Source organism: Oryctolagus cuniculus, chromosome 18, assembly GCF_964237555.1.
Source record: "Oryctolagus cuniculus chromosome 18, mOryCun1.1, whole genome shotgun sequence".
In the NCBI taxonomy this organism is placed as follows: Eukaryota; Metazoa; Chordata; class Mammalia; order Lagomorpha; family Leporidae; genus Oryctolagus; species Oryctolagus cuniculus.
Genome location: NC_091449.1, coordinates 66,572,763 through 66,595,659, shown reverse-complemented (window position 1 = coordinate 66,595,659; position 22,897 = coordinate 66,572,763). Strand labels below are relative to the sequence as shown.

At 69.3% G+C, this 22,897-nt stretch overlaps 1 protein-coding gene and 1 long non-coding RNA gene across 5 annotated transcripts in view; one reads left to right on the top strand and one right to left on the bottom strand.

Annotated features, from left to right (window-relative positions):
• GSE1 (Gse1 coiled-coil protein) overlaps positions 1–22,897 on the bottom strand; it is a 299,545-nt gene that overhangs the window by 245,338 nt on the left and 31,310 nt on the right. The window lies entirely within an intron of this gene.
• Positions 13,125–21,763, top strand: LOC103346687 (uncharacterized). The gene is made up of 3 exons (XR_007916907.2): positions 13,125–13,316; positions 14,952–15,069; positions 16,006–21,763. It is a non-coding gene; the product is annotated as an uncharacterized lncRNA (long non-coding RNA).

The following is a 22,897-nucleotide window of genomic DNA, read 5'->3' as shown; positions in this document are numbered from 1 at the left end:
GGCAGAGCTGGAGGGGGCACACGGTGGGGGTGGGACACACGGCGGGGGTGGGGCAGAGCTGGAGGGGGCACACGGCGGATATGGGGCGGGCAGCGGGGGTGGGGCACACGGCGGAGGTGGGGCACAGGGCGGGGGTGGGGTACAAGGCGGGGGTGGGGCGGGCAGCGGGGGTGGGGCACATGGCAGGGGTGGGGCGGGCAGTGGGGGTGGGGCGGGCGGCGGGGGTGGGGCATGCTCCTGGCTCCGAGCCCCGCCCTCCCTTGAGCACAATCTAGGCCTGTTTAGGCTCCGGGACCCCAAGAGGCCCGTGGGAACCTCATCCGCCCCCGGGGCCTCCGGGAAGTGGCTCTGGCCCCACAGAGGAGGGGAACGGAGCCCCTGGAGGCTGAAAGGTTGCCATGGCAACCAAGCAAGGCGGGCAGCGGAAGGAGGGCCGAGAGGCCGGGTGGGCTGCACGGCCCGGCAGCGCCCCCCTCGGAGACCGGACATGTCCCTCTCAGAGGATGGGTGGTGACCCTGCTGGGGTGGGCCGGGTAGGCCGGACGACTGGGAAGCCGGCCAAGGGCCAAGCTGGCACAGACGCCATGGCGGGAGGCGGCAGGGGCTCCTCTAGGAGCCTGGACCCGAGGCCAGGGTGCCTCCCTCCCCCCGCCCCGACCCCCGAGTGTGGGCTCTGGCCAGGCTGCAGGGCCCAGCAGGCGCTCTGGCTCCTGCGGTCCACGAGGGCTGCCCGGGGCGGACTCAGGGCTGTGTGGCTCCCAGGCCAGCACTGGGACCAGAGAGGCGGCGCCCAGGCCCGGCCACACCCCTGCGGGGCTCCTCCCTGTCCCAGCCTGCCTGTGGGGTGCTGTGGGCCGCCCAGCCTGCCTGTGGGGTGCTGCCCTAAGACTGCTACAAAGCAATCCACAAATACCCTTCCCCGGGCCACCAGCTCCGGGGAAGGTCCGTGTGAGGTGGCAGGGAGGTCGCGGGCAACACAACCCGCGTGCGTCCCTCCAGCCCCCCCCACCCCGCTCCGTGCCCCCCACCGGAGCGCAAGGCGTGCTGGGATATTCTAGACCGGGGCATCCGACGCAGCAGCCCCCCGTGAGGGCCGAGCCCTCGAGACGTGGCGGGGCAAATGAGGAACTGAACTTATCCCACTTCGCATAGGCTTTGAAATGCTCATTTTTAACCTGTTTAAGAAAGGAGAGAAAACGGCACCTTCCAGCTGCTTCACTCCCCAGATGCCCACAACACCCGGGCTCCACCCAGGCCTCCGTGCGTGCGGGCGGCTGGGCCGCTGCCCGGCTCTGCGGCACAGACGGAGGCCTGGGTCTCGGCGGTCAGTGCTGAGGCTGCAGGGCAGGCAAGCGGGAAGCGAGACCCCAGCGCTGTGTTGGGGACAGCCAGCGGATCCAAGCTGGGGGCGGGGGCAGGGCCCCAGGCGGGAGCAGAGCGGGGCGAGACCCAGGGGCCGGGCGGGCGCCGGGTCAGACAGGCAGGGGGAGCATCAGGAAGAAGCACACGTGGCAGCACCCGTCATTCCCGATCCGCACACAGGCAGTGACCGCTGTCCCACTGAATGACCTAGGGCAGGCGAGGGACCAGGGCGTGCCTGGCTCACAGAGGGCACCCGCCATGCTGGCCATTCCGCGACGGCCACGTGTTTCGGGGGGTCTTTTCCTTCTAAAGCCCCCACCCTTCACCCCCAGTGCTGAGTGTCTGGTAAGGGAAGAGCCCGCCACTCTGCCCCCTGGACACCTCCTCTGTCCCGTGTCCCTGCCCCAGAAGGAAGTCCTTCCGGGCCCAGGACACGAGCAGGAGGGCCGTGTGAGGCTCCCATCTCACAGATGCGGAAGCTGAGGCACAGAGGTCACGGGACTCGCCCAAGGTCACGCCGGGAGGACTAAGAAGTGGACACTGTGTCACAATGGGGAAACTGAGGCAGTAGCCACGTGGCTGAGCTGGGCCTCTGGGCTCCTGGCCCCCCAGGCCGTGTGGGCCGGGGAGAAGCCTTGGCGGGCCGAGAAGGCAGTGGGGAGGGGCTGACAGCAGGCCGGGCTCCTGCCACTCGCTCCCTTCCCTGCTCTCACAGCCCCGCCACGGGGGAGCCGGAAGCTGGCAGCAGCCGCCGTCGCCACCGCCTCCCCTGCCGGCCCATCTGCCGCAGTCTGCAGGCCCTGCCGAGGCCGCCGCCGCCACGGGGAGGGGCCGTGCCCCCGCCCCTTCTCCCAGGCCTGGGGTCACCAGGGGACACAGGGCAGAGTCCACGGTGTGGTGTGGCGGGCAGTGCGGGCAGAGGGCACGGCCACTGCGCAGGACCTGGGCGCCTCCTGTGTAACCTGTGCGTGGCAGGCTCTGTACCCCCGCCAGTGGGCCCCTCCCGTGCCGTGCCCACCGGCCGGATCCCGCCTCTCAGCCTCCCAGCCTCGGCACCCAGCCTGGCCCCACCTCCTGGCCTCTGCACACGCTGGCCCCTCCACCGGGAGCCCCCAAGCCCAGCCACCTTCCCCACCGGCCTGGCTCCACTCCCCTCCAATCTCGTGGGGTGGAGGCCGCAGTGCACGTCCCACTTGGCTCCCACGGCCCGAGGACCAGCGGGACTGGCATCACCCAAGCCTGGGGACCCCACGCAGGGGGGCGGGGGTGAAGGGACTCCAGGCAGAGACCACCGAAGACACAGCCCGGGCAGCCCTGACGCCGCAGGCCCCCCATAGCTCCTGGGATTCAGCAGGGGACAGGGACACCTCGCGGGCACCCCAGGAGGCCCCCAGGGGAGGGCGGGGCTGAGGGGTGAGGCAGCTCCTCCAGGCGCCTCCCGCTCCTGTGGGCAGCTTGTTCCCAGCATATGCCCGCCATATGCTGCGGCGACAGGCACCCAAGGCAGCCCGCAAGCAGCCAGCTGTGGGGGCGGGGGCTGCCGCCTGGAGCCCGCCCCAACGGCTCCCACCTCCTGCAGTGACGGCCAGGTGGCCCTGGAGGCCACACCGCAGTGACCACACGGAGGCCTGGGGCGGGGGGGGGGGCGTGTGCCCCCCGCAGCCCCCGGGCGTCTGTGACGGGGGAAGGGAGGAGTGGCGCCCCGCGCGTGCTGTCATGTGCGAGGCCTGCGCATCCCGGCTGTGTGGTCCTGAAACCAGCAAGTGCTCCCGTTTCCCAAAGTGGGCTCCCGGAGCCCCGGTGTCTGCGGACTGGCTGGGGGTCGGCGGCCCCGGGAGCCGAGGGCAGGCGAGGGGGGCCTGGGTTAGCCCCGGGAGCCAGCGAGTGTCAGAGCCGACGTCCACTGAGCACGTGGACACCCGGGGTGAGATTCTGGAGCAGGGAACCCCATGTGGGGGACAGGCCCCGCCCGCAGTGCCACCAGGTTCTCCCAAAGACCCGGGCCGGGGCAGCTGCACGGAGACTCCAGGCCACGGCCGGCACGGCGTCCGCCAGGCCCCGGCGCCATGCACGTGTGGCGCTGAACCCCAGCGCAGGGGTAACGCCTGAGAAGTCAGAGCCCCGGCTTCGAACCCTGCTGCTGCCACTCAGCCTGGCCAGACCCCACCCCACCCCGCTGTGCCTGTGTTCCCGTCTCTAAGATCAGCCTCTGCCTGCGCACGAGCGGCCAGCCCAGGGGGCTCTGACAGCAGGGCTGACGGCTCTGGGCTCACATCCCCCGGAGCCAAGGGGGCCCCGCATGGCCTGACGGGCACCTCCGTGGGCAGGCGGGTGCCCGTGACCTTCCCAGGGTCATTGCTGCTCTTCCCCGGCCCCAGCTGGCTTCCAGTGCCGGCTGCACCCATCCCCCCAGCGATGACCTTGGGTCTTGTGGCCTGCTGAGAAGCAGGTCTGCCTCCTGCTGACGCAGCTGCCGGGGGCCAGGTCCCCGGGGAAGCTCGCTCGGCCCTGGGGCAGCGCGAGACATTGCCGCACACGCGCTCGGCAGCCCGGCGCCACCGCCGGCCCCGCGAGTCCACCGGGGGGCGCCCAAGGGCGGAGACACAAAACCTGCACACGCGTGCTCACAGCCGGAGGACATGGCCAGCGCCCAGCAGCGGAGGAACGGACGAGCGCGGACGGCGCCACCCTGGAGGAGGCACGGAGCCGACACACGGCTCAGCGCGGTGAGCCTGAGCTCCCGGTTCTGAGGGGCCGGGGCCACCGTGAAAGCCACACGGTGCACGACTCTGCCTATGGGAGAGGCCGGCCCAGGCAGGCAGACAGGAAGCAGATCTGGCTGCCCGGGGCTGGGGGCGTCGGGAGACGGGGGTGTCAGGAATGTTCTAGAATTAGTGGTGGCTGCACAGCGTGGAACATTCTGGAAGCCACTGAACTCTACACTCCAAATGGGTGGCTTTGCATGACGTGTGTTATTTCACAACCACGCTGACTCAGACCTGCACTGGAAACAGCACTTACGAAACCCCGTTTCTCAAAGGCTGGGCTCTGTTCGAATTGTAACAATCAACAGGAGTGAGCACACACTGTTTTATGGTCAGAGGCATCGTAAAAGTGCTCACAGGGGCTCTGCCTGCAGATGGAGAGGCGGGGCCAGGGAGGGACGCCCCACCCCGCTGTTCCCCTCTGACCCAGCCTTTGGGAAGCCGGGAGCACCCACCAGGGGGCGCCAACACGAACCAGGTGCCACGTGGGTGGCCACCCCGCCTCCCCAGAAAGGGACCCCCAGGGGAGGGGAGAGCCCCTTGTGAAATCCAGGGCCCGGCCACTGGGTGTCCCTGCCATGGGTGGGGGCTGAAGGGACTCCTGCAGGTGCACCCAGAAAAGAGAACTGGCTCCAGGCGGGAGGGGGGGGACGGAGCAAGGGGTGGGGGCGGGCCTCAGCGAGCCCTCAGGGCCCATTCCGGCTGCACACGTGAGGGAGCCAAGGCTGCTGGGTGCGCGGCTGCTGCCATGGGACACCGGCTACCCACCAGGCCCCGAGGCACGGCTCGGCCCCCAGCCCCGGGTGGCAGAGAGCTGCAAGGGGCAGGCCCCTTCCCCCATGCGCGCTGGTGGAGAGCTGGGCCGAGGGCACCCCGGAGAGGGTCCCCAGCCTGGCGCCCCCAACACCACTCGGGACGGCCGCCCTCTCGCTGAGGCGCGAGTGAGGGCAGAGGCAGCCCCCTGCCTCCGTGTCCCAGTCTGAGACGACACGCGCTCACGGTGGGGAGGCCGCCTGCACAAGGCCCCAGCCCGGGTCAGGCAGCGCTCGGTGCACGGGGCTGGTGTGATCCCCGTGCGACCCCCGTTCTGGAGAGGCTTCCCCAGTGCCCCCCAGGGGCTGGGCGCTGGGTCACCACAGCAGGTCCTGCTGCCCGGCCACTGGGCACGGTGGCGCTGGCACAGGGCCGGCTGCTGCTCTGGGTTAAAGATCCCTCGTGCCAGGACGGGCGGGCCTGCTCTGGCAGGTTCCCAGCCGGCTGAGCCACAGGGGGCCTCTGCACTCAGCTCGTAAAGGGTCTGTGGCAGAAGGAATTCAGGCACGGCTGGATCCAGACGCTGCACCGCGTCAGCTGGGAGCTGCCTCCCGTCTGCGCCCGTCTCTCCCCTGCCCTGCCTACTTCTTGACCTCACTCCTGGGGCAGAGCAGGGGGCTCCTGCCACACAGTGCGCCCTGGGCCCCAGGCGTCGGCCTGAGTTGAGCACTCATGGGAAGGGGCCTCCCCAGGGCCCCGGCAAGCCACTCCCTGTACCCGCTCGGCCCGGGGGGTGCTGCCAGCCCCAAATGGAGGCGGCGGCTTGCGGTAACTAAAGCCCTTTGGAGCGGGGCGGCGCCAGCCAGCGCCGGGGCTCCCTGCCTGGTCCCAGCCAGGAGAAGGCTCCCCAAGGACTAATGCTGGTGTGTAAATATTAGACGCTCCGTCTCCTTCGAGACCAATTACACAGATCATGGCGGCTCCCCCAGGACCTGCCTTCCACTTACCGCACCATCATTAACAGCCTATTAGGTACCAGCTGCTCGGAGCGGGAGGCGGGGGATGACAGCAGAACGGAGCCAGGGGGAGAGGGAGACGAGAGCAGCAGAGACAGCCAGGGTGACAGAGACGGGTGGGCGGGGAGGAGCCACGGCAGGCAGCCCTCCTGAAGCCGGTCACCCCCAGCAGCACTGGGTGCTGGGGCCCCGGGGACCAGGGCTTCCCACAGCAAAGCGAGGGCCGCGGCCTGTGGAGGCGGCCTACGGGCACACACCGCACCCGGGGCGAGCCTGGCAGGCCGCCGGGTGCACAGCGGCCGCAGCACTGCTCGGGAGGCGGGGAGGGGATGGGTTAGGCACCGGCTCCCTGGGGTCCTGGTGTCCCCTGACTCCTGGAAGGGCGCCAGGGACAAGGGTGACGGCCCTGTGTACAGACAAGGACCTGCTGCCTGAGCCACCAGCTGGGCTCAAGGCTCGTGACTTACAAGGTCATGCCCAAGTCCAGGGCACGTCCAGGAGACTGCGCTGGCGGCTCAGGGGTGCGGCACAGCCGGGGCGCAGGAGCGGAGGGGGTGGGAACAGAGGGGCGGAGAGAAGGCCCTCCCCCCGCCCCTCGCCCCAGCCAGCCCCTCCCGGGCTCTCCAGGACCACCCTGCTCCCCAGCTACAGCGACCCTGGCCCCGTGCCCAGGGGTGGCTTCACCCTCCATCCCTCTGCCTGTCTACTCCCTGCCCGCGGGGAGTGAGCGGCGGACAGCGTGCAGGGCTGGGGCCACTTGATGGGGCGGTCACGCAGCGCCCTGGGGACGGCGTGGGGGAGCAGCAGCACGCAGCCCTGCGAGGACTGGGAACAGAGTGTGCGAAAGCCCAGAGCCGGGAACCAGCTCTGCCCACCCGGGAAGAGGAAAGCCAGCCAGCACACGTGGGTGCAGGGGGCTTCCAGATGAGGTCAGAAAGCAGGGAGGGGGCAGTTCACATCCGGGGCACCCCCTCAACCCCTGGGACTCGGATTTGGAATTTTATTCTATGAGCTTGGGGAAGCTGCCTTGCAGACATCAGCGGGGGCGGCCAAATCCGCCCCTCCCTTGGGCCGCGGGGTCGGGGAGGAACCAGCCGTGACTCAGAGCGCTGCCGACCTGCGAACTCCCATGAAGCCCTGCGCCCTCGGGAGCCCCAGGGGAAGCTGGCACCCAGCTCTGCTCCCCAGAGGATGCCCCGAGCTCAGCACTTCCGGTGCAGGCCCCTGGCTGCCGCCAGCCCCTCCCCAGGACCTCGTAGGGTGGCTGTGGGATGGAGCTGGCCGGGAGCCCCTGCCAGGATTCCAGGACTCCAGGCCCCCGGCTCTGCGCTGCGTTCCGTGTCTCCTCCTCCGCGGCTGGGAATAATTAGGTGACCAGGGACATAAATCATGGCGTGCTCCTGTGCGTCTGCTAATCACATCGGCGGACGGGTGGGGTGCATGCATGTGTGCGGGGCCCTGCTGCCGGGGCATCCCCAGCGGGGCTCTGCACGGCACCCCATCCACCAGGTTCCTGGGGACAGCACGGGTGCTGGTGTGCATGGTCCCAGGCCCACACTGACTCTCACTCCCACAGACACACCCCGCAGACCCCTAAACACCGCCCCCAAATCCCTACACAGCCCTGACACCGTGGCACCCAGGCACGCAGGACCCCCAGGGACAAAGTGCAAGTTTGGGTTCTGGCGCCACCTAGAGGCCCCGTCCTGGAAGTGCCGGAGCACCCAGGATGGGGCAGCTCCCCAGGTCGCGTTGGCTTCCTGTGGCTGCCACAACCGGTGATGCACACGCGTGCCCGAGGACACGGAGCTCAGGCACCTGTCACGGGAGCAGCGGCCTCTGCTCTCCTTACCCACACCCCCCGGGCTGCGAGACAATGGTCCATGGAAAGTGCACTTACTTAAGGGGGTGTTCACGAAGGAGGGGGGCGGGGGGCCGGGTGAGCGTGGGCTCAGCAAAGACCTCGCAGCCACAGCTGCCTTCCGTGCCTGTCCTTTGGGAGTCGGCTCACCGGCACTGCCGGACACTGAACCCACAGAGGCGGCCTCCATGTGGGCTCCTCGCTGGGACACTGTCCCCGCTCTCTCGTTTCCCCAGGCTGGCTTCCCGGCGGGACAGCAGGATCTGGGGAGGTGAGACCACTTCTCCCAGGGCTGCCTACCCGGTGGCCTCGTGACTCAGTTTACCCTTTCGTCCCCGCTGCTGCTGTTTGCTCTCTCCAGGCCGCACAGCCTCAGGGCCCAGCATGGTGGACGGCCCCTCAGGCCTGCACTGCTTCAGGGCGCAGCAGCCGCCCAGGGTCTGCGGGCTGGTGACGGCCCAGTGCCACCCCGAGGCAGAACCTGACCAGGGAGAGCCCTGGCCGCCGGCCTCCATGCCAGGATGCCCCCGGCGTCCGTCTCCAGACCAGAAGCTGCTGGAATCAGCAGCCACACGCCTGCCTCTCACACAGCCAGCAAGAGAAAACGCGACACAGAACGCAGGCCCTCGCCCACGGAGGCCTCTCCACGCACCGTGCTGGCCTGCGTCTTCCACGTCCCCCGTGCACGTGGCCGCACACTCGCTGTCTCAGCACGAAGCAGAGGGGCCGGCGTCATGGCACCATGGGTTACGGGGCTGCCCGAGACACCGGGGTCCCACATCAGCTCCACTTTCAGCCCAGCTCCCTGCTGATGTGTCTGGGAAGGCAGCAGAAGATGGCCCGGGTTCCTGGGCCCCTGCAGCCACGGGGGAGACCCGGATGCAGCTCCTGGCTCCGCCTCGGCCCAGCCCCGGCTGTTGCGGCCATCTGGGGAGTGACCCAGCAGGTGGACGCTCTCCCGATCTCTCCCTCTCTGTCACTCCACCTTTCAAATAAGTAAAATCTTAACCGGACACACACGCCTGTTCTCGGCTTTGCCGCGTGACCACCCTGCGAGCCTGTTCCACGCCGGCTGTGGCTGCCACGTGGAGGGCGGGGCCCGGTGCCCGTGGTTCACTTGCAGAGCTGCTTCCTGCGGGGGCACACACGGCTCCTCCCCCTGCCGTGTGCCCCAGCTGCAGTCAGCACCCGTGTGCTCCCACCGTCCCCAACTCAGGATGCGGGGCACACGGGCCCAGCACGAGACCACGGTCCCTGCAGAAGCAGCTGGCTCGGCCCACACCTGGGCTTCACCGGGGAACCTGGTTCTGGGCTCGGGGTCGGGGGCTGCAAGGGGATCGACCCGTGCCATCCCAGCCCAAGTCTGTGGTCGCCGTGGGGGTCCCGGTTGGCTGAGCACCACGGGCGCCCGGGACACTGGACAAGCTCGCTCAGGCCCAGCCCGCCTGACCCCCGTCAGTCCCAGGGGCGGGCACGTCCCACTGCTCCCGCCCGGCAGCCCCCCGCCCTCTGTGAGCCTCGGGGCTCCGGCCCCTCCTGGTCCTAGTGTAACGCACGGCAACAGAGCTGGGAGCCTGCCACCTCCAGGAAGCCCCCCGGCCATCCCAGGGGGGTGTGGGGCGTACTCCTGAATCCAGGCGGCGGGGATGCACCGTAGCAGGCTCAGCCCAGGCGGGGGCCGTCCACGGGAGGCGCAGATGCCTCTGACTCACGGCACCCACCCGTGTGCCTGGACAAAGCCCTGCTCACAGAGCTGGGTTCAGGCTGCCGGCACGGCCACGGCCCGGGAGGCTCCCACCTCTGCACACTGCTCAGAGTCCAAAGCTCCCGCCCGGAGGCACAGGTGGGGTCGCGTCAGGGGCGCCTGCCCAGTGCCAGACACCATGCCGGGTGCCCCCACAACCCCACCTGGAGGGCGGAAGCCATCCGTGCTGTCTCACAGAGGCAGAGGCTCAGAGGGGAGGCCACGGGCCCAGGGCACGCAGCTGCGGGGCAGCAGGGCAGGTTCAAGCCCGGCTAAGCCTCCAGCAGGGGCCGTGCCTCGAAGCCTGTGACAGGTGCAGCCCCCCCCCCCCCCCGCAGGTCAAGCTCCTGCAGGGGACCTGCACCCGGCTGGGGGTCCAGTGAACTCCAGCTCCCTGCTGACTCGCACGCTGGGAGGCAGCTGGGGGCGGCTCGAGCGTCCGCCCCGCCGCCCACGTGGGAGACGCGGATGGAGTTCTCAGCTCCCGGCTGCACCTGGCCCAGCCCCAGCTGCTGCAGGCTTTGGGGAGTGAACAGCAGGGGGCGCTCTCATCAGCCCTGCCCCCACCCTCACCCCCACCCCCACCGCTTGAGTGAATAACACAAATCCTACGTAGAAGTGCAGGAGCCGGGCGTCCCTGGTGGGCACACTGAAGGGCACCAGGACCTTGGCGTCCGGGGGGCAGCTCGCGGCAGGGGCAGCTCCTGCGCGCGCGTGGGGGGGGGGCATTTGTGAAGGGAGCTGGGGGTTGGGGCAGCTTGGTGAGACATGCAAATGCCGTGTGTGTGCCTCCCTGAGTTCCATGACCCGTGCTGGGACAACACCCCCCAGCCAGGGTGCCCCGGCCAGCCCTGCACCTGAGTCTGCTTCCGGCAGCCTCGCGAGAGAAGGCGGCGCCCACGCCCACGTCCCCGCTTCAGCGATGAGCAAGGTGGGCTCGGACCCCTGACCACGCCCCTGCCGGCCCAAAGCCCTGGCTCCAGGATCTGTGACGTTCAGGAGCACGTGGTGGGGTTTTGGGATCCAGGACGGGTGCAGGAGGCTGAACCACAACCAACAGCCCGAGTCCTGTCTGTACGCCCGCGGCGCCCGAGGCGGGGTGGTGGGGCCTGCGCTTCCCACACCTCAGCCAGGGCGACCAGGCAGGTGCTCGGCCCTGGAGGCGTGGCTGCCCCTGCAGACCCCAGCCGGAGGAAGGGCAGTCGGGGGCGGCCTGTGTGGGGACGCAGCACCCCTCGCCAGCCGCTCCAGCCTCACCTCCAAAGCTTCCCAGGCAGGGGCTGGGCACCCTGCCCACCCCGCCTCCCAGAGTGGGGCGCAGTGCCCACTGCCCCGAAGCCACGGTGCCTGCATGAGCCCAACCCAGCCCTGGCACCCTCCCCGCTAAGGCCACTGCCTTCTCCAGGAGAGGGGGAGGCAGAGCACTGCGCGTAGTAGGTACACACTGCATCCTCTGGGCGGGGAGCACTGCACATAGTAGGTGCTCCGTGCAGCTGGGGGTAGCACTGCACATAGTAGGTGCCTACTGCCTTTGGGGGGAGCAGAGTACTGCACATAGTAGGTGCTCACAGCCTCCTCTGGGTAGTACTGCGCAGAGTAGCTACCCACTGCCTGGAAGGGCGGAGCACTGCACACAGTAGGTGCCCACTGAGCTTCCTGGAGGAATGAGAGTGAAAGCAAAACACGAGAAGGGGGTGGCCCCAGAGGACGGGGTGGGGGAGCTCAGCCCCTACCCCCCACCCCGCCCAGGCCTGGGCCACCAGGGAGAGCCCGCAGCCGGCGGCCTGGAGCCTTCCCCTGCCCCGGCTCTGACCCAAATCCTGCCTGGCTCCTGTGAGGGGGAGGGAGAGGGAGCAGAGCCAGCAGCCCCTGGGGGGGGGGGCTGGGCGGGCCAAGGCAAGGGGGAGGCTCTCACGCATGCTCTGGATTCCACCCCCAGGGCGGGAGCCAGGGGCTGACGACACGCGGCCTCCTCGCGTCCATCCCCGGCCATCCCCCGCGGGCCGTGAGCCGTGCAAGGGCGCAGCGATGTCTCCGGAACACCACCCCTTGGATGGCTGCCTCGGTGGGAGGAAAACAAACACTCCAGGGTGGGAGGAAGCGGGAGCAGATGCCGGCGGGAGACGGTGTCTGGGGGAGGTCAGAGCAGGCTGGCGGGCGCCCCCGCCCCCCGCGCCCCGCGGCACCAGGCCAGGTCGGGCCAGAGCTCTTCCGGCCAGGCCTGGCAGGAAGCCTGGCCAGAGAAAGTGTCCCGGGCAGGACGCCACCTCCCGGGGGTCCTCCTGCACAGACCCACCCCGCTCATCTTGGGTGACCAGGTGGCCCGGCCAGGACTCCGGCCTCAGCCCCTCCCGTCCACCCTCTGCTCTGCTGCCGCGGGACCAACCTCTGCCACGGTTCCCACAGAACCCTGCGTTCATCACTCAGTCAGTCACTCGGCTAGTGTTTACGGAGCCCCTGGGTGGGTGGGTCCCGGACGCAGGGCAGGGGCTGGAGCAGGGGGCAAGGCCCCGCCCCCAGCCAGCCTCTGAAGCCTTAACCCCTAGCGAAGCACCCCCCCAGGATCCCACCCCCAAACTGGCCTCCAGGCCCGATAGCAGCCCCCCAGCGGGTACCACGCTCCCTCCAAGCTGCACAGCTGCCCCACCCCCTCCCTGCCAGCCACACAGCTGACTGCCTCTGCCCAGGACCCACACTCCTCCCTAAGGCCTCTCGGTCGCCTTCTGTGAGCTGCCCACGGCCCTCTCCCGCACCCACCCCAGGCCTGTGCACACGCCCTCTCCCGCGCCCACCCCAGACCTGTGCACACGCCCTCTCCCGCACCCACCCCAGGCCTGCGCCCACGCCCTCTCCCGCACCCACCCCAGGCCTGCGCCCACGCCCTCTCCCGCACCCACCCCAGGCCTGAGCCCACGCCCTCTCCCGCACCCACCCCAGGCCTGCGCCCACGCCCTCTCCCGCGCCCACCCCAGGCCTGCGCCCACGCCCTCTCCCGCGCCCACCCCAGGCCTGCGCCCACCCCAGGCCTGCACCCACACCCTCTCCCGCGCCCACCCCAGGCCTGCGCACACGGCTCTCCGCTGCCTTTTCCTGGGTGCGGCCTCCCCGTGGGCAGCCCTTCCTGTCTGCCCCGGGGGTCTTTGCTTCCATCTTGGGCAGACGAGGACCCCTCCCTGGCTGCAAGCCCTCAGCCACTTGTCGCATCTCATCAGCCCTCACTCATAACGGGAACAGGATGTACGGACGCCTCCTCCGACCCCTTTACAGAGGAGCACAGGAGGCGGGGGGGAGGTCGCGCCAAGGCCACACGGCCAGGAATCGTGGGGCTCAGGGGCGCCCAGCACAGTGGGGACAACAGCACGGGGCTCGCCGTCCACGGCCCACCGCCAGCGGCTCCGAGCACAGCGGCCGTGGTGCTGGAGCCCCGCGGGCTCCCAGACGCAGGGCTCGAAGCCAGCGACTGCCGCACAGCTGCCCAGGGCCCAGGGCCAGCGCGCGCCCCCTGCAGGCCTCTGTCTGCCCCGCTGCATGGCAGGGCCTGAGCAGCTGGTCCCAGCCTCCAGGAGGTGGCCCAGCCCAGGGCCTGCCCAGCAGCGACACCCACAGCCAGAGGAGGGAGGAGCCAGGAAGTGAGCGGAGGGGGGGCGGCGCCCCAGCCTCAGGCCAGGCGCCGGAGGGGGCGCCGGCTGCCCCCAGAAACGCGCTCCAGATGCGCCGGCACTGCCAGCATTCCTGGAAGGTAACGCCAGGCCACACGGGCGGGGCCCAGCCCACTGCCAGATGTGCGTCCCCGCAGCTGCCCCGGCTCTAATAAGGTCAGCTCCTGGCTCCAGCCAGCCGCGCACACCGGCCGGCGCCTCCGCCTGCCTGGCACCCACGCGCTTCCTGGGGCGAGGGGGGCCCCTCTGCTGAGGGGGAGGGGCCAGAACCCCGCCAGGCGGGGAGGGGCGGGTGTGGGGCTGGGGCCGAGCTGCCGTTTTATTGGATGTTTCCCTCCGGCGACTGCCAGGCAGGCTCTGGCTCAGGCCAAGATGCGGGGAGGGGGCCCCCACTTGCCCCTGCCCAGGAACCCCCGGAGCCATGCAGAGACGGGCGGCCACCTCTGTGGGGGCTGTGGGGGTGCGAGGAGCCCGCTGGGGGGTCGTGGCTCGGATTCCACTTCCCCGCCCTTCATGCAGGTCCCCCGTGGGGCCGTGCACCGCCCCCCCTCCCCTGGGGTAAGGTGGCCGCGGCAGTGCCTTTGTTTCTGCCACGTTTGCGGAGCCAGATGCAGTGTGGCCCAGTGCAGCCCCAGCCGGGCCCGACGTGCGGGCAGCAGTCCAGGGCCAGGGGGCTGGGGGCCAGGCAGCAGAGCCTTGGTGTTCCCGTCTGTGGCGTGGGAGTGTGCGGACACGGCTCCCAGGACGCGGCACCAGATCTGCAGCAGGGCTCACCGCGCAGCCCACAGGCGGCCCAGGGAACCACAGGGCACACGGAAACAAAAAGCCCACGGGACCACGCAGCCACGGAAACACGTGGCACACAGAAATCACACGGCCCACACAGCCTCACAGCACACAGAACCACACAGCCCACGGGACCACGTGGCACTCAGGGACCTCATCCCACGGGAACTACGTGGCACACAGAACCACAAGGCCCATGAGACCACGCAGTCCCCCTGCAGGGCGCAGGAGAGCTGTGACGGACACTCGGCAGCCCGCTGGGGACGACCACAGGCTGGCTCCCTCACCCCTGCTGGGGACGACCGCAGGCTGGCTCCCTCACCCCTGCTGGGGACAACCTGCAGGCTGGCTCCCTCACCCCCGCTGGGGACGACCGCAGGCTGGCTCCCTCACCCCCGCTGGGGACGACCGCAGGCTGGCTCCCTCACCCCCGCTGGGGACGACCGCAGGCTGGCTCCCTCACCCCCGCTGGGGACGACCGCAGGCTGGCTCCCTCACCCCCGCTGGGGACGACCGCAGGCTGGCTCCCTCACCCCCGCTGGGGACGACCCGCAGGCTGGCTCCCTCACCCCTGCTGGGGACGACCCGCAGGCTGGCTCCCTCACCCCTGCTGGGGATGATCACAGGCTGGCTCCCTCACCCCTGCTGGGGACGACCCCCAGGCTGGCTCCCTCACCCCTGCTGGGGACGACCCACAGGCTGGCTCCCTCACCCCTGCTGGGGATGATCACAGGCTGGCTCCCTCACCCCTGCTGGGGACGACCTGCAGGCTGGCTCCCTCACCCCTGCTGGGGATGATCACAGGCTGGCTCCCTCACCCCTGCTGGGGACGACCGCAGGCTGGCTCCCTCACCCCTGCTGGGGACGACCCGCAGCCTGGCTCCCTCACCCCTGCTGGGGATGACCTGCAAGCTGGCTCCCTCACCCCTGCTGGGGACGACCGCAGGCTGGCTCCCTCACCCCTGCTGGGGATGATCACAGGCTGGCTCCCTCACCCCTCCTCAGAACCCGAGACCCCAAGGGGGCCGAGGATAGAGTTATCCCCTGCGGACGGAGACGCGGAGACGCTGTGGCTGAGAAGAGACAGGCTTACCGGCCCAACCCGGGCAGGCAGCCCCGCGAGGTGAGCGAGGCAGGGGCGCAGGCCCGCGGGGGACACAGGGGGGAAAGGCCACACCCCCAGGCCTCTGCCAGGGCTCCCTCGTGGCGCCGGAGGGGTCCTTGAAGAGTGGCCAACGGCCACCAGAACCCCAGGCCCACGACGCTTGTTACAATGCAGAGCCCAAGCCCTGGGCTGGCCCCACAGCACCAGCACGCCTGAGGAAGAGCCCTGGAATCGCATTTATCACCAGCCGCCGGAGCTGCCTCCGGCCACTCTGGGCTGAGAGCCGCCTCGCACACTGCTGCCCATGGGGGCAGGTGGGGGTGGGAGGCAAGGGCAGGAGAGGCAGGGGACACGCAGGGCGGGCTGGACCCAAAGGCCCTCCCCTCCCTGGGCCCAGCCAAGCCCCGCCCCAGCCCAGGGCCACCCGGGCCGGGAACGGCCGGGAACGCAGCCTCACCTGAGGTGGGCAGGCAGCCAAGCTCAGAACCTGCCAGAGGAGCCTGCCCGACACCATCAATCTTCCCAGAGGCCCCGTCTGGCTGCTCCCACTGCTTCACACATCACGTGCACGCACCCACACACACACACGTGTGTGCACAAAGGGTGCGCACCCCACCACATGCCTGCACATGTGCACACACGCATGAGCACACATGTAAGCTTGTCTGCCCAGCATCCTGCACACTCACAGCACGCGTGCACACGCATGCACACACACATCGCACACGGGAGCACGACGCAAACGCAGGTGTGCACACGCAGCTGTCAGAGCAGTCCCCGCGCACGTCCCGGGGGGGGACCACCTGTGCAGCCCCCGCCTGAGGCCCCCAGCTCCCCACCCCTGCTGCATCCGGGGCCTGCCCATGGGAAGCTCTGGCCGATGCGTGGAGTGATTTGATTAATAAGGAAGGAGGGACTAAAGCAATGACTGACAGATACACCTGGTCTCTGCAGGCACAGGGGGTGCCGGGGGCAGAGGAGCCAGAACCGTGGGGGCCGTGCGTGCAACCGATGGGAACGAGGCCCGCTGGGGATCCCTGCCACTGCCGTCGGTGAGCCTGGCCACGCACGGGGGCCCCGGTGGTCCCGGCGTACACTGCGCACACTCCCTGGGCCCCCCCTCAGTCTCAGAGAACCCAGACGGGTGGAAGGAAGCTGTTCTGCGCTGAGTCGTCCGCAGCCCTAGGGGGAGGGGCGCCTGAGCCGAGACCGCCCCGGCCTCGGGGCCTCGGGGCCTCCATCCACCCAACCATCCGAGGACAGAGCCGCAGGCCAGAGCCTGGGAAGGGACAACTCTGGGCAGGGGCTGCCTCCTCCACCACGGCTCACACAGGAGCTGGGCGACCTGGCCAGCAGCGTCTGCCCACACTGCTCCCAGACAGGACACCGCCCCCACTGCTGCTGCTCCTCTGTCTCTCTGGACACCCAGGGCCCACGGCCAGGAGCCGCTGTCTACCAACCTTAACCCGAGGTCATGAGAGCCTGGGCACACCTGGCCTAAGCCGAGTGTTCGTCTTGCATGGGAAGGTGGCGTTCCAGGGACAGCAGGTGACCCACGGGCGCCCATCACTGTGGGGACCCACAGACGGCCATCACTCTGGGGACCCACGAGCATCCATCACTCTGGGGACCCACGGGCGCCCATCACTCTGTGGACCCACAGATGCCCGTCACTCTGTGGACCCACGGACAGCCATCACTCTGGGGACCCACGGGCGTCCGTCACTCTGCTGGAACCAGTGGTCTTTCCAGAACACGCCACACTTCTCGGTGTCCCCTGAGGTCCAGGTCGCAGCACCCAAGGAAGACGGCATGAAAACGCTTGGTCCCTGGTCGCCTGACAAGGCCCCGACAGGGTGGCCGAAGGCCAAGGCTGCGGTGGTGGTCTGCCCGGCTGCGGGGAAGTGATTCCCTGAGGCCTGGAGGCCCTCACTCCGGAGAGGGGGCAGGGCAAGCGCTGACGTTCACCGCGGTCAGAGACGGCCGCCAGCTGCCAACACCAGTCACCCGGGGCCGAGCCGCGATGCCTGTCCGCTTGCTTCCGGGAGGTTGTCCGCATCGCCCAGGCTTCCCAGGGGAGCAGGCATCAGTGTCTGTGCCGGCGGAAGCAGCAGGAGCAGTGGCGGTGGCACCAGGCTCCGGGCGCAGGCCCGTTTCGGGAGGCACTGCACCGCTCACGCAGGAGGCACTGCACCCGGCGCTCGTGTGTGCAGGCTGGCCTGCAGAGCCCCTCAGGAAGGTGGAGAGGGGCTGCATCCAACCAGCCGCCCCTCGTCCCGCCCAGCACCCAACTGCTAGTCTACATCGAGCACCCGCTGACACTTCCACCCGTCTGCTTCAGCTGACCACCTCTTCCACCCCCACTCAACCGTCCACCAAACCACCCAGCCACCATTTCACCCGTCGGCACTCTCTCCTTACCTGTTCACCCTCATCACCCACCAATCACCCATCTACTCGCCTGTCCCTCCCTCCATCCACCCAACCATCCATCCACCCACGCACGCAATACCTGCCCACTGATTCTCCCAGCCAGACAGCCTCCCGCCCACCCATCACTCATCTGTCATCTCTCCACCTATCCGTCCGTCCGTCCATCCGTCCGTGCATCTGTCCATCCATCCATCCGTCCATCACGTCCCAAACTCTCCACTCCTCTCCACACTCTACTGTAGTAAAGAATTCTTCTGGAAAGGAATCTACCTGCTACCTGTCCCTCCCTGGCCCCGTGGAGATGGCTGTCAATCAACCTGGGTCTCTTCCCCACTGTAGGCGGGGGCGGTGCCCCAGGCTAGGCCAATCAGAATCTGCCCTGAGACATCTGCTGGGGCCCTCTCTCCAATCCTTGCGATCGCTGAGTGTCAGCCTACAACTGCTGGTGGCCACCTTGGCCAGCAGACGAGGAGGACCTGCCGGAGGACGCGTGTCCCCCCCCCCCGCCCCGGAGAAGGCAGGGCTGAGGAAGGAGGGAGGCACAGCCTGCATCTGCGACGGCCGCAACGGCCCCGTGACCTCCTGCTGTGGAAATGCAAACTCCCCTTCCGCTGGAGCAAGTCTCAGCTGGTTTGTGCCACTCATAAACAGAAAGGGACAAGCTGCTTCAGAACCTTCTAGAAGGTTCCGGAACCTTCTAGACCTGAGCTAGGCAGGGACACACAACAGATAAACAAGGCTTGGGCTCGCCTTGCAGGGGCTGGCACCTCTGAAACACTGACAGAGAGGATAAAAGCCAGGCAGCCCGGTTCTCGGTGCCGTCGGGGGCTGAGCTAGGCCAGGCGAGCCCCAGTCGCTAAGGCTGTTTTACTGTCTACAAGGGAGGTGGCACCAGCCACTGTGCAGGGCTGCCACGAGGGTCAGTGACCAGCAGGCCCTCAGAACTGCCCACCCAGCAGCCGTTCCTACCTAGCCTGCCCCGGGCAGTCTGAGCTGGCCACACCCTCACGTCCCCGGAGTCCCTGAGGTTACAGGTGGGCGTGTGCCCCAGCAATGGACAGCTGGGCCTCTGTTGGTGACAACTAACTGTCCAGGAGACAGTTCCTGCACCACAGGGAGACGGCCAAGAGAGCCCTCATCCCTTCCCAGCCTGCTTCTGGGTGCCGCGGTGGCAGGATGATGGCGGGACTGGCGGCAGCTACCTTGCAACTGGGAGCAAGAACAAGGACCAAGAACACACTCACGCTGGGGCTTGCTCTGACCTAAGGGTAAGTTGGTTCTCTGCACGCCTGGGCTGCAGACCGCGCCTCTCACTCTCAGACCCCTGCAGCCAGGACGCAGGCTCACGGAGCAGCTGGGAGCGCGGGAGCCATCTCGGCGCGGTTCTAACCTCCGCTCCACCACTAGCTGGCTGTGTGGCGCCAGGCAAGTTCCTTCACCTCTCTGTGTCAACAGCCTGGGGGAAGGCTTAGGAGTGGTAACTCACTGGCACACAGGAAAACACGGAGCACAGGGCCTGGCTCACAGACGGAGAGCACAGGGGTGTGAGGGAGGAGGCAGGGCAGGCGGGGCCGGGCAAGGCCGCAGGAGCTGCACCGGAGCCGGGAGCCTGCTCCCAGCCTTGGCACCGCGCGGCTGCGCTGACTCGCTCTGCGCGCGCCCTGCCAAGCCCGGGGCCGCTGGCTCCAGCCTGCCGCGGACTGCAGTGACAGCCGTCCCATGACGCAGCCGCCCCGCCCCCCGCCGGCAGCCAGCCTGGCCGCGCACCAGGGGGGCGGGGGAGACCCCGGCTCCACAGGCCGCACTCCCAACTCCCGGCCAAGTCGGTTCCACCCTGGGCCTCCCCACCCCGGCCCCCGGAGCCCAGGAGCTCAGCACTGAGTGGAAAACAGTTGCTGGGCTGCACGGCTGCCGGGCTGGGGGCCGCTTAACTCCTGTGGGGGCTCTCCTCCGCGGGGGAGGGGGGCCAAGGGAGCCGAGCGTCCTTGCAAAGGGGTAACCTGATGCACCCTGCTCTTCTCCGGGAGGACTCTTCCGGCTAACTGGTCCCCCGGGCCCAAGTCAGCAGGCTGTATCCTCCCCAGAGCTCAGGGCGCAGGACGCCTCTGCCCGCCCGCTGCCCCCAGCCCCGCGCACACGGCCTCACATGCCTGGGAGACCGCTGCTGGGACGCCCACCGCGGCCAGGTCACACTGCCCGTGCAGGGGCGTGGCTGGCCTGGAGGCCTGGGGTCAGCCCTGGCGCTCCACCCGCCCCGGCTCCTTGCAGTCCGCAGGGCACAGGCCCTGACGAGGCCGCCCGGCCAATGCGCTGCTTGCGTCCTCTCAAGCTCCTCGCCCACAGCCTGACTGGGCTGGGGACGCCCGATGCCCGGACCTCAGGGTGAGAGCCCATGGCCTGATTCACTGCTGCACCCCCGTGCCAGCACAGACCGGCACAGGCCGGCACAGGCTGACGCAGACCGGCACGGGCCGGCACAGAACAGCCCAGACTGGCACAGGCCAACACTGGCCAGCACAGACTAGCACAGACCAGCACAGGCCGACACTGGCCGGCACAGACTAGCACAGACCAGCATAGGCCAGCACAGGCCAGCACAGACCAGCATAGGCCAGCACAGGCCAGCACAGGCCAGCACAGACCACCACAGACCAGCACAGGCCACCACAGACCAGCACAGGCCAGCACAGGCCGGCACAGAACAGCAGAGACCAGCACACGCCAGCACAGACTGGCACAGGCCAGCAGAGACCAGCACAGGTCAGCAGAGGCCAGCGTGCAGGAAGTGCCAAGTGAATGGGTGAACAGTGAATCTGTCAGCCTCTGCCTCCCAGGGCTCAGCGCCGAGCCAGAAGCCAGCCCCTTCCTCCACCTGCGTCACCCCCCAAGGCCCCTGTGGGCCGACCCAGCTACACCCGACGCCGGCCCCGACCTCCGAGCCCTCCCCTCACCACCCCAGCCCCCACCTCAACGCCCCGACTGCCCCAGCCAGCCGCGCTGCGCACGCCCTTCAGCCCCGCCTGGGCACTGCCCGCTGCCTGGATCAGGTTTGCCACCGCACCTCCCCCCCCGGCCAACTCCTGTGCATCCCTCAAGAGCCTGGGCCCCATGCCCACTGTGCCCTGTGAGCGGAGCTGAGCACACCCCTCCTGGCACCTCCACCCCACGGTCGCTCTGCGAGGTCCACCAGGAGGGGCTATGCACTGGCCCTCCGTGAGCACAGGGCTGCACACGGCGGGCGCTCGCCAAGCTGTGGCCGGCGGTGACGCGCACCCCTCCCCAGCCAGACCCGAGCGTTCGCAGGGCAGGGCCTGTGGGGGTCACTGTGGGGCCCTCAGTGCAAAGTCCTCTGCTGGCGGCGCTGGACGGGGATGGCACCCAGGGGTGGGGGTGTGGGCAGACGGACGTACAGAAAGAGCCGAGGAAGGCATGGGAACAGGTGCAAGGCAGGAAGGAGGGGTGGGGAGCTCAGCCTGGTGGGCAGGCAGGGAGCCCGCCGCGCCCTCCCCGACCAGCAGGCGAGGAGGCGCGGCCACACAGGCTGTGTGCACAGCCGGCAGGGAGCTGCCTGGGCAGGGATGTCCAGCGCCCGCCCAGCCCGCAGGGCAGACCGCAGCCTGGCCACAGACCCCACGCCAGGGCCTCCCAGGCCGGCTGAGCCGCTCCCCACCAAACCTCAGGGATGAGAAACACCGGCTGTTTGCGGTGGCGAAGGGGGTGTCCAGAAGCACCGGGGGCAGCGACTCCGCCAGGCCATCAGAGGGGTCCCGGTCACGTGTGCAGGGGACACACGTGTGCACCTATGGGGGGACTGCACGGCACGCATGCCCTGTGCCCCACTGGCAGCCGGCAGCAGGGGCTGAGGTTATGTCAACCAGGCCACGTCTCCCTGGGGGCCCCCACGGGGTCCTCCGGCCCCCCACAGTCTGCTCCGTGCGCCCCATCTCCAGCCCCGGGCACCCCCCCGCCCTCCCTCCTCAGGGCCTCTGTTCTCTGGGGAAAGCCCCCCGGGAGCCCTGAGCAGGGGCCTGACCACGGCGTCTGCGAGGCCCCCGAGCCACGCAGAGCGTCCTGGGAGGGGCGGCCCCTCCACAGCCGCATCGCCATCAAACACCCGCGCGGAATGAACGAACAACCGAGCGACCTGGGCAGCGCCAGGGCCCAGCGTCCAGGAAGCCGGGGAGCCGGGCTCCGCCCGCCGGGGCTCCGCCATGAGCCCGACTGCAGCAGACCACATTAATTTGTAGAGCCGCGAGCTAAACCGAGAATAAAAAGGCTTCTTCAGCTGCCAACCAGACCGGGATTTGCTGTAATGAGCTTGGCTCCAGGAGTCCGCGCTGCGTCCTTCACCTCCCGGCCCTGCGCCCCCTCCCGGCCCTCGGCCTCTGCTCGTCCACAGGCGCCCGGCCCGGCCCCTCCGCGGGCGAGCGGGCAGCGCTGCCGGGACCGCTCGGGGAGGAAGGGGCCAAGGCAGGTGCTGGGAATGGGCACAGAGCTTCCTGCCTGGGCAGGGAGAACGTTCTGGAACAGGGGTGATGGGGACGCCACTCAAGGGTCCACCCCCAAGCGGTCACTTGTGTCCCGTGTTCTTGGCCACTTGGCCATGAGGGACGTGGCGCCCGCCACAGGGCAGCATCGGATTCACAGGCCCAGAGGCGGGAGGGGTGCGGAGGGTGGGTGGGTGGGGGTCTTCTGCCTCTCCATGAGGTCAGAGGTCAGAGCTCATGTGCTGTGCACCCACTACTGTGGGAACAGCTTCCCAGGGAACACACCTCGCCCGAGACGAAACCAGAAACCAAGAAAAGCCACTCGGTAAGAGCGCGGGCAGAGGGCGCGGTGAGGAAGCCGCAGACACGCCTGGGCTCCTGGCTGGCTGTCCCCTCTGCTCGCGGAGTTACGACAGGCACAGGCCGGCGCGATTCCTGTTCCGGGGCCCACAGTGCGCTCCAGGGCGGCCTGCGTGGACTATCGGCAGCATCCTGAGACCTCCCACCCGGAGGGCCGGGGCCGGCGCTGGGCCCCCAGAGTGGCTGGCGCACTGGTGTCCTGCACGGATCGGCCCCCACTCGGGGCCACGGCCTGTCCCTGCCAGCTCAGACAAGGCTGCAGGGAGAGGGTGAGACCGGCGCCCCAGGCGCTGGGCCCGCGGGGTCCTGGCTGCCGAGAGCCAGGCTGTGGAGACCTCTGCTGCCCGCCTGAGGCCGGCCAGCTGGTCGTGGGTGACCCCACGGGACGGGAGCCGGCAGGGGCGGCTGAGTCAGCTCCCAGCTCAGCCAGAGCCGGCCTGTCCAGCCAGGCTCCAAGCGCCTGACACGGGGTCTGGCCTGCAGCCCAGGCAGGGCCTGTGTGCCTCCCCCACCCTCGCCACGGTGCCAGGGTGGCCAGGCCACGCCCCCCCGGGCTCCCCCGCCCC